The sequence below is a fragment of the Rattus rattus genome, chromosome 16 (assembly GCF_011064425.1).
Source record: "Rattus rattus isolate New Zealand chromosome 16, Rrattus_CSIRO_v1, whole genome shotgun sequence".
Classification (NCBI taxonomy): domain Eukaryota; kingdom Metazoa; phylum Chordata; class Mammalia; order Rodentia; family Muridae; genus Rattus; species Rattus rattus.
The window spans coordinates 2,764,857-2,776,262 of record NC_046169.1 but is presented as its reverse complement, the minus strand read 5'-3'; the positions used below and the strand labels follow the sequence as shown (position 1 = coordinate 2,776,262).

The 11,406-nt window shown below is 37.4% G+C and overlaps 1 pseudogene; it reads left to right on the top strand.

The window, feature by feature from the left end:
• Nucleotides 1-7,984: 7,984 nt before the first annotated feature.
• The window catches only part of LOC116885188, an 89,955-nt pseudogene continuing 86,533 nt past the window's right edge, over nt 7,985-11,406 (top strand).

The following is an 11,406-nucleotide window of genomic DNA, read 5'->3' as shown; positions in this document are numbered from 1 at the left end:
TAGTAATATTCTTCTTCTGTGAAACCTCTTGAAGTAATCCTTTATAATCTACATTGCACTCTGCACTACTGCCTTCCATGCTCTAAAAAGATAGCACATTAAGCCCAACTTAAATCATCCAACCACTTTTCTGGTCCAAAATCCAAGTCTTCCACATTCCTGCAGCAAACATGGTCAGCCAGTCACAGCAACACCTCTGTCCTGTTATTAACTGCTTGGTCATCAATCTACCGCCGTGACAATCCACACTGACTTTGACAACTCCTATAAAAAAAGCACTTGTTAGAGCTTAATTTCAGAGGTTTAGTACATTGTCATCATAGTAGGTTGCCAGGTGGCACATGCAGTCATAGTGTTGAAGAAATAGCTCAGAGTTCTACATCTGGATCTGCAGACAAGAAGAGAGCCACTGGGCCTGACTTTGGTTTTAAAGACCTCAAAGTCTATACCCCTCATCCCCCCAAGTCCCCACGATACACTTCCTCTGACAAGACCATTCCTTCTAATCCCTCTCAAGTCTGTCATTCACTGATGACCAAGTATTCAAATATATGAGCCAAGGGTGCTATTCTTATTCAAACCACCACAACACACATGGCACACACGTGGAAATGAGAAGACAACTGTGGGAGATCAGTTCTCTCCTTTCACATTTTTGCAAGTCCAGGAATGAAACTCAAGTTGTCAGGCCTGCAGAACAATGCTTTCCCCAAATAAACAATCTTGCCAGAGCCTCCAACTGGATAATTTTAGTTAAAACTATGATTCCCTCACCACTGGCAAGCTTCAGCTTCTACCTGAGTATGCTGATGTACACAGAATGAGATTTCAGGGCAGCTTCTATGAAGGTTCAGAGTATTCTGTGGGTCCTTGCATTCTTAGTATCTGGATAGACTTTACAGATGGGAAACCCAAGTTTGCTACTTTCTCAAACACAGTGGTGGTGCTGATGGTAGTAGTAGAGTGGGGTGAGGAGTAGGATGTGCACACATACAAGTGTGTATCGCTCTCCACCTTCTTTTTTGAGACAAGATCTTTCACTGAAACTGCAGGCTTGTAATCTGGCTACAATAGCTAGCTAGAAAGACCTTCCTGTCTTTGCCAAACTAGTTCTGAGATTATAAGTGCTTAGAGTTGCACTTGCACTTTTAAATGAGTGCTGGGAATTGAACTCAAGTCCCTCATACTTACATGCACTCGTTTAACTAAGACATTTTTTCCAGTCCCCTTGGTGGATTTTGTCTAGGATCCACTCCCTCTTTATCCCACTTTAATAATTTACCTTGACACAGCTGGTATCCTGTCCCTTCTCAGAATCTATTTCATACAGAACATCAGAATCCCTTCCGGTGATTTGATTCTAGGACCCGCCATTCAGAAATATTTTTAATGTGATCTTTAGTAGTTTTATACATGGATCCTCTCTTATTCTCCTCTCAATTTCATGTCATCTTTAATTTTTTGTTTGTTTGATGGGTGTTCATTTTTACAACTCACTAAATCCAATCAGTGCTGCTAAAACACACATTTACTAGAAAATGGTGGACTTACCAGGAACATCCCAAAAGGTAATTGACTCTTCTTCCCCTAAAACCATAAACTTCTCATAGCCTCAACTAGAGTGTGACCTCATGAAACCCTCCCTGATCCATATGAAAATGTTAGCCGTCTAGATCTTATACAAGTCTTGTTCAGGAAAACGCATCTGCTCTGAGTTAATGGGTACAGTTGGAACATCACGCCCAGAAGCCTTCCTGCAGCATTCCTCCTCACCGTTTTGCTCTTACACTCCTTCTACCTCCTCTTCAATGATGGCCCCCAAGCGTTGGGAGGAGGGATGAGATAAACATATCCCATCCAAAAGTTTGGTTTACTGGGGTTGTTTCTGGAGAATTTCCCCTTCTCTTTGGCTTTTTACTCTAGAGTGGTGGGGAAGTGACATTCCCACTTCCCTACATTTTGTTTGATGGTCTATGTTGAGGTCAGCTGAATCTTTTGTAAATCTAACATTAACTGTCTTTTAACAAGCCATAGGCCAAAGAAGAGAGAATTGCAATGGGGAGATGGCTCAGTAAATAAAGTACTTACCCATAATCCTGGCAACTTTGGTAAATTTCTAACAATTGTGAACCTTGCTTCTCACCTAGGGCTGCTGGCCATTGGCTGTCAAGGACAAAGGGTGTGGGGGTGTTGGGGACAGGATCCAGAGGATGTGAGTACAGATGGACAAATTGATTTCAGGAATCAACTACACTCAACTTTATTTGGGTTGAACAGAGTTATATAGATATTAGAGAATGGGTAAGGAATTCAAAGGTAGATATGTATTAATGGCTAGGGTAGGAATGCTTCTAGGCAGGTTCTTGTAAGAAAAGTGGAAGTTGAACCTATAATCTAGCCACATGCTATGGCCCTTCCTCAGAGGGTTTTTTTGGAGTTACAGGCAGTAAGTTCTAATTGGAGAGCTTTTCCATACATGGTAGACTGCACCCTTAATAGTAGGATTTCCCAACAGACAAATCACATAAAAAGCCAGTTGTGGTGGTGGACTGTGCCTATAACACCAGTACTGTGGAGGCAGAAATACAAATCCCTGGCACTCCCTGGCCAGCCAAACTAGACTAATCAGAAATCCCCAGAGACACCACACAACAGAGCAAATTAGATGGCTCATGAGGAATGTACCTTAAGTTAAGTACCTCTGGGTAACACATGTAGAAATACAGGCTGCATACATATTTATGTACACATATGAATCAACGAAACTACAAATATTCACTTATCTACACAGAACATAAAGACTCTAACATTGAAATTACCACTGCTCAAGTGTAAATTTTTTTATTGAGTGAAAGAGGGTCCATGTGAGGGGAAGTAAATTTACCATGGTGCACATATGGAATTGGGAAGCCAGTCATCACCTGACTCTTTTTCTTGAGACTATGTCTCTCCACAGATGCATTAGCTAGGCTAGATGTCCCATGAGCTACCAAGACAAATTCTGTCTCTGTGTCTCATCTCACAATAGGGGGGTCCTGGGATTACAGACATTTGTGCTTCTATGTCCAGTCTTTACTTGTGTCCTGGGCATCCAAATTCACATCATCAGGTTTGGGCAGAAAGTGCATTTACCTGGTGACCATTAGTCTCCAGCACAGGATGTGCTAACTATGGCGGCAATATTGTAACCAAACTGAGGCTGTGTAGTGTACATTCCTAAGTTTCTGGTGGTGTCAGAATCTTCAGACCAATGTATCATTGAATTAGGAGGAGAAATCGTAACTTTGTCTATGTCACAATGCTGCAGTCACATTAGTCCCTGCACAATGTTCATCTGATATCTGAAGTAACAGAGGAAGGCTATCAGGTTAACCTACTCAAATAAGAGGGGCTATGAGCAAAAGAATAATGATCATGAAATAACAAAAATGTACATTTTCACCAGATGTGGATCAGTGTATGCAGTGTCTAGACCATCAATATGCCAACACAGCACAAAATCACTGCCTCCAAAAGTCTATGACCTTCCTGGATTATGAAGACCCCATGGGGATAAGTCTGTCCTGCATAGCCTTGTGCTTCTCTGCACTGTCATCTCTAGTTCTTGGCATCTTTCTGAAGAAGAAGAACACTCCCATTGTGAAGGCAAATAACCGTACTCTCACCTACGTCCTGCTCATTGCCCTTAACTTCTGTTTTCTCTGCTCTTTCTCTTCATTGGCCATCCCAACACAGCCACTTGCATCCTGCAACAGACCACATTTGGAGTGGTGTTCACTGTGGCTGTTTCCACTGTCTTGGCCAAAACGATTACCATGGTTCTGGCCTTCAAGGTCACCACTCCAGGAAGAAGAATCAGGTGGTTGTTGGTAACTCGGGCACCTAACTTCATAGTTCCCATCTGCACCTTGATCCAAATTATCTTGTGTGGAGTCTGGCTGGGAAACTCCCCTCCATTCATTGACACAGATACACACTTTGAACATGAACATATTATCAACAACAAGGGTTCAGTCACTGCCTTCTCCTGTGTGCTGGGTTACCTGGAGGCTCTAGCCCTGGGAAGCTTCACCTTGGCTTTCTTAGCCAGGAACCTACCCGACACCTTCAATGAAGCCAAGTTCCTGACATTCAGCATGCTGGTGTTCTGCAGTGTCTGGGTCACCTTCCTCCCTGTCTACCACAGTACTAAGGGGAAAGACACTGTAGTTGTGGAAGTCTTCTCCATCTTGGTCTCAAGTGCAGGACTTCTAGGCTGTATCTTTGCCCCAAAGTGCTACATTATTTTGTTAAGACCACAAAGGAACTCTCTTCAGGGTCACAGGGACAAAATACATTATAATTATAAGACTTAGTAAATTTTTATTACTTTTTCAAGTCAGTACATTATATTTCCATACATACATTTTGTTCCTACTCATCCCCCTCACAAACTAATGACCCCATCCCCTCTGTCTCCTCTTGTTCCTTATCTTAAAATAATCTTATTTCTATATTCATATATGTTTCATTGCCCCCTTCTTTCCCAGCTCCCAGACTTTCTTCCCTCTCAGTTACTTTCTACTTTCATGTTACTGGAGAGAGGGGAAGGGGGAGGAATGAGTGCCAGTTTCCTGTTTTTCTCTCTTGGCTTATCACACTTCTGGATCATCAGGTGTGAGGGATACTTGGAACAATAAACTTTTATTGAACCAGAAGAGAGGCACTAGCAGAAAGAAAATCTTTTACCCAAGTTAATACACATAAATCTACATAAATTCATATACAAATTCATGCATATATAATCATATATCTTAATGCATTCTGGTTGGTATCAGCTACTTACTTATCCCATAATTATATATTTACACACACACACACACACACACACACACACACACACACACACGTCTATATTTACATATGAATAAGGAACAAAAGACCAAGAACAAGGGCTAAATTAATTAAACCCAGGGCTGTAAATAATTGTTCTCTCTGGTAAAACTAAGTCTGTCTTGCTGTTAAAAGAAAGACCTGTTAAGACACCTGGGCAGGAGAAGTCTGCGTACACTTTCTGCTCTCTCTGCAGCTTCTTCTGTATCTCTCTCTGCATTCTGTGTATTGCTATCTTAATTTTTAAGTTTCCTTTTAAATTCCAAGTTATTCTACTGGGCTACCCTTCTCCTTCCTGCTCATTTTGCAGTCTCCTCCAGCTCTGATATGATGCCATGCAATGTGATCATTCTTATTTTCATACCTGTTTCAAGGGGAATGAATCACATGGTTAATTTTTTTACATCTTGGAATGTATTCTAACTTGTAAATGCATGCTTTCTATTTCAGAAGCAATTAATGGAAACAGGAAAACCATATTAGTTAGTAGTGGAAATCCTTCCTAAAATATAATCCCTTCACCCTTCCCTAGAAGGACTTTTCCATCATAGAATTACAATCCATGCATTATAGAAACCATCACAGTAAAATTACCTGCTTGTTTTAGCTTTCCCTACATGGCTCCTAGCTGTAGATGCTTTATTGTTGTTTATTTGGTTTGGTTTTGCTTTGCTTTGCTTTGCTATTTTTTTTTCAAAAATGAGCACATGAATTTGGAAAGAGAATAGTGGATGTAGAATAGGGTACAAAATTGGATGGTAGATAATGGGAATGAATTTGAACAAAACACATTATACACATTTATAAAATTCTGAAATAATGAAAACTGTTTAATAAAAAAGAATATTGTTCTTAATAATGTAAAACATTAATTTTAAAAATCCTTATAGAAAAAATACCACATGCAGAGTTGAACCTGTTCATGGTTTTCAAACAACACTTAGTTCTTGGTAAAGATACAGCAGACATGATAAGATAAACAAAACAATCTTAAATGATGCTGCATAAAAAGAGTATGAAATGCAAGGTTTGTGCTTACAACAATGTCTTCATGTTTATTCTCTTCAGTTCTTTCACTTATGATGAATGAATGAGATATAGTTATGAAAATAACTATAATAAATTTAAAAATGAAATACAACAAAATAAACTGTATTCTTATCACCCAACTTGCAAAAATCTAAACTCCAAGTAGATCAAAGACGTTATCTAAAACATGAAACTCACAAATCCAAGGAAACTTCTGAAGATAAAATTATTGAAAAGAATGATTCTGAAAGTTCTATTAGCAGTAACAACTCCTGGGAGAAGAAACCTTTCCTGTTCTCTTCTCTATGGTCTCTTTTGTCTCCTCCAACATTCTCCAATTTTTCTTTTATGTAACATTCCAATTACTCTCTATTGCCCTCTCGTGTTCTCTCTTCTATCTTTCTTTTTGGCTTTCAGGCCAAGCACACAAACAGAAGATAACAGAAAGAAACTTTGGTATTTGTATTTCTGAGTCTGACACAAGTTGCTAAACATAATCATTTCTAGTACCATCTTTGTTCTGTTAATCTTATGATTTTAATCTTTAAGATGAAAAAAATCCCAGTTTAGATGTGTTTTACATCTTCAGCTTAGCATGTAGGAGGCACTGTGTTCAATACCCAGTGCTGCAAAAGTTATAAAGTGTTAAAATAAACATTTGCACAAAACTCTTTGAAATTCATTATTCTGTACTTAAAATTCTTCTGTATGTATGCTAGGTACATTTAAAAAATAATGATATGTCTCCACTTGAGAGCTGATTAAAAGTTGTTTTTATCTGAAAAGTTGTAGACTTTAGGGGCAAGGGTAATGGTTCAGTTGACCATAAAATAATGACAACCTGTGTTCAGATCCCCAGTTCCCATAAACTATATGGGCATATCACATACATCTATAGTCCTAGTACTTCCTTGGAGAGGAGAGGCCAAAACTGGTTGCTCATTTACTTTAGGTGAATCAAAAAGTTCTGGTTTTACTTCGAAACTTGTTTCATAAAAGTAAGATATAGACTAGTAAAGGAAGACATTTGATTTCAACCTGTGGCCTCCACACGATATGCACACACAAACACAGATATCTATATAAAAAATGACAAAACCCCCTAGTACTCTCCATTTCAAAGCATTGTTAAGGATTGGAAAAAGTTAATATCAAAGGACAGATAAGTCACATTTCTTTCTCTATTCTTACTCTGTCCTAGCCATATGTTTTTCCAAATTATGAATGGATTACATGAAGTAGAATGTGGCACAGCTGATAAACTAAATTCAATGTGTAATTATTTAGTAAATTTTCACTAATGCATATATAAATCACTATATATGTGTACAAGTGTATATATATATATATAATTTGTAGTTCATTTGTATCTGTTTAAGTAGGAATGGGTACAGACACCTCACATACTCTAAGAAAATCATGTTAAATGAGCAAAAATTAATCCTGAGTATATACAAATGGATTTTAACAACATTTTTGAGACAGCCTTTAGTACAGGTTGACCTCAAACATTTTGTGTCTACAAAGTTTATCTTGACCTCCAAATTCTTCTGTGTCTTGATCCCCAGTGCTGGGATTACCGATGTTTAAAACAATGCCCAGTTTATGTGTTTCTGGTGATTACACCCAGGACTTTGTGCATGATAGAAAAGCACACTAACAATTGAGATACATCCCCACCCCTTAGGACAATATTTTCATCCACAGCAGAAAGTAAGTTTTTTTGACATCAGCTTGATCAAGACTTCCCAAGAGGACTTCAGCTCAGGAACCCGGTTGTCACTGAAACTTGATGAAATCATAGCACCTGGGATTGGAGATGATGAGCCCTAAACATATTTTCAATAATTTTTTTTCTGGCAAGTGCGACCTCACATTTGGATTTCCAAGAAAGAAAGGTTTTCAGAATCTCCAAAGGATATTCAAACACTGAGTTGAAGAAACCATGGGAATAAAAGTACAAGTCATAGTCAACAAAAAAATTGAAATTTATACAATTTAATACAAATTCATTGGATATGTATACACCTCCTGTCTTTGCAAATTCAAACTGTACATAGACTTAAACTTTGCAGTTACTTCTATGATGCTTCTTCTGATTTTTATGTTCCTGCTTCTGCAATATTCCAGTGATGTCTACTCCTTTGACCGCTCTTACTGTGCTGCGAAGACAAAAACTAGTGTATACAAGGATGGAGATATGGTAGTTGCTGCATTTTAACCTCTTTTTACTATTACTGTGGATTCTGCATCTGATAATCAAAGTAATAATAATTTCTATATTCACTAAGTTAATAATTTTCTGCTTATTTTCTGTCACATGTCAAAGATATGCAATGTCTAGAAATATTATGTATACATTCAACCCTGCTATCTACGTCCAACATACTGCTGTTATATCCCAAGAACTTTCTCTAATTTATTTTCATTATTTCTGTTTATTAGTTTTCCCCCAAAAAAGAACAAAAGTATTCTAGTTTCTTTCTGTTCTGAGACTCAATTCTCCCCTTATTACTCCAATATTCATGCCCTCTTCTAGCCTGTTGTCAAGAATTAGTGTTGTCATGAATTATATCCAATAATATAACTAATATCACAAAGCAAGCCACTGGCATGTATTCTGTACAGTGAGCTTATGGAAAATTCAATTCCAGGATATTACAGAATTTCCATTTTTCTATGTTATGGGTATTAAACCTCAGAAAGTGTTGGCAAAGCTCTTGTTACTCTCTTTGCTCTTTGTACACCTTGTTGACTGCTATGCAGAAGATGTTTAGTTTTATGAAGTCCCAATACTCAGTTGTTAGCTTTAATTCTTGGGCAAACAGAATCTTTTCCTACAACTGTATCATGGAGGGTACTATGTGTTTTTTCTAATAGTCTCAGAGTTTCAGGCTTCACACTTATGCTTTTGATCCATTTGGAATTAGGTTTTGTGCAAGTTGACAGATACAAGGTTAATTTTAATGTTTTGTTTGCATTTCTTGAAGATGCTTCTTTTTTCAGCATGTGGATTTATTTCTTTTTTTTTCTTTTTTTCTTTTTTTGACATCTCAGTCAAATGTTAAGTGGTTGAAGTTACATGTATTCATGTTTGGGATTTGATTTTTGTTCCACTGGTCTACATGTCTGCTTTGTGACAATACCAATGTCATTTTGTTATTATGGCTCTCTAATATATCTTAAAATATAGAATTGCAATGTTCAAGCATCATTTCCTCACTTCGGGATCCTCTGTGGTTTCATTTGAAATTGCACATTATTTCCTGTGAAAAAACAGATATCATTTTCACTGGGATTGCATTGAGACATTAAATAGCTTTTGGTAGGATGCTCATTTTCACCACACTTCTCCTACAGGTCTGTGAACGTAGAATATCATGTTGTTTCCTAGTGTCTCACTCTCCCTCTTTCTTCAGAAGCGTAAAGATTTTATTGAATAAAGTACTCATTCCCTTGGTTATATTTATTCTCATATATTTTTCCCTTAGGCTACTGTGAATGTGTATGTGTCCATGTCCTCATGTTCTGTATGTTTGTTTTTGGTGGATCAAAAAAGTTATTGATTGTGCAAGATGATTTTGAATGCTGTCACATTGCTGAATTTGGTGATCATTTCTATTCTGGCAGAATCTCTTAATCTCCAATATTTAGCATTATGTCATCTACAAATAAAGATAGTTTGACTTTTATTTGCTTAATTGTGTCTTGTTAATTTCCTTGTATTGCCTCATTGCTCTAGGTAGTACTTCAAACACAATATTAAGAAGAAATGGGAGTGTTGGATATCCTTGACTAATTTACATCTCCACTTAGGTTGATGTTGCCTATATGTGGGTGTATGCGTGTGTCTATATTGTTGTGTTGTGGTATATTGCATTTAGCTCTACATTCTTCAAGACCTTTACCATGAATGTATGATGGATTTTGTCAAAACCTTTTCTGCATCCATTGAAATAATCAGGTGATTTTTGTCTTAAGCCCATTAATGTTGTTTATTTTATTTATTGCCTTGAGAAATATGCTGAACCATCTATACATTTGAAAGATAAAACAACTTGGTCAGAGTTGATGGTCTTCTTTCTGTGTTTCTACATTATATTTACTGTTGTTTTCTTAAATTTTTTTTAGTCTATGTTCATCAGGAATTTTGGCCTACAGTATGTCTACCAGGTTTTAGTAGTAGAGTGACACTGGCTTTGTAGAAGTTTGTAAGTGCTCATTCTGTTTCTTTTCTCTTTTTTTAACGGTTTAAGAAGGAATGTTTTAAGAAGAATCTGAAGAATTAAAAATCCAGAATTATGGTGTGATAATTCTGGCCCTGGACATTTTTAATTGAAGACTTTTGAATACTATTTTAATCTCATCATTGGTTATGGTTCTGTTTAGATTGTTAAGTTCTTTGCTTACATTTATCAACTGGAGATAGCTTCTGAATTAAAGAGTAGGTTATATGTCTACTTCTCCTATTAGAGCTGGGACCTCAACAGAGTTAGATATGTGAGTGCCCTATTCATTTTCCAACCATCTCATTATGAGACCAAGACCTCCAAAGATGCTGTTGAGTTTGTTTTCTGTTAGCCAACAAGGGTGAGACATGGAGTATACACAAGGAGGAGTTTATTCTTCCAGTGAGACTCCCTTAGAATAAAAACTTTTTCATTTTCACATGTCTGTCAGTAGGAGACAGCCTCTGGGTTAGGGATGGTAACATGTGTCTACTGCTTCATTATGCTCTAAAACCCCATCAGGTGTAGGCCCTGTGCATGCTGGCTGCATGTTTCTATACATTCATTTGTGTACAACCCTGGTCCTGTCTAGAAGTTCTTGAATCCTTAGTGTGCTCTATAAATTCTGACTCTTACACTCTTTCTGAGTCCTCTTTCACAAAATTTTGTATGCTCTGAAGGGAAGGATTTTATGGAAATACCCCTTTTAGGACTGATGTTCAAAGGTCTCTCAAGTCTGAGAGACACATACTCTGGCCATGGGTCTCTATTAATTCCCATTTGCTACAGGAGGAATCTTCTCTCTTGATGGCTGAGTAATGAATAAATGTTCCTAAAAGATATGATAGGAGTCATTTCATTGCTACAGTCTATTAGTATTGGTTTTCTTCAAGATTCCTGGACTATCTGACTTCAGGTTCTTAGATGCACAAGCAGTGTTTCATGCCATCTCATAGTGTGGGTCTTCACTCAAATCAGATATTACTTGGTTAGTCCTACAAGACTTTGTAACATTATTGCAGCAGCATATCTTGGAAGTAGGTCATAATTGTATATGTAAAGTTTGTAGCTAGGTTGATATTTAGTTTCTCCTCTAATAACATGCAGAATACCTTCTAGTCTAAGTGTCCATAGAGGTGAAAGCTCAAGGTAGTCACCAGATTGACTTCTACATCTTCAGTGAGTTCTGTAGGTGTTGTCTTTATCAATAGAGCCTTACTATAAGTTTGTGGAAAGAATGCAATAGCCTTGGCAATAGCTTAGATTATTTAGGGTT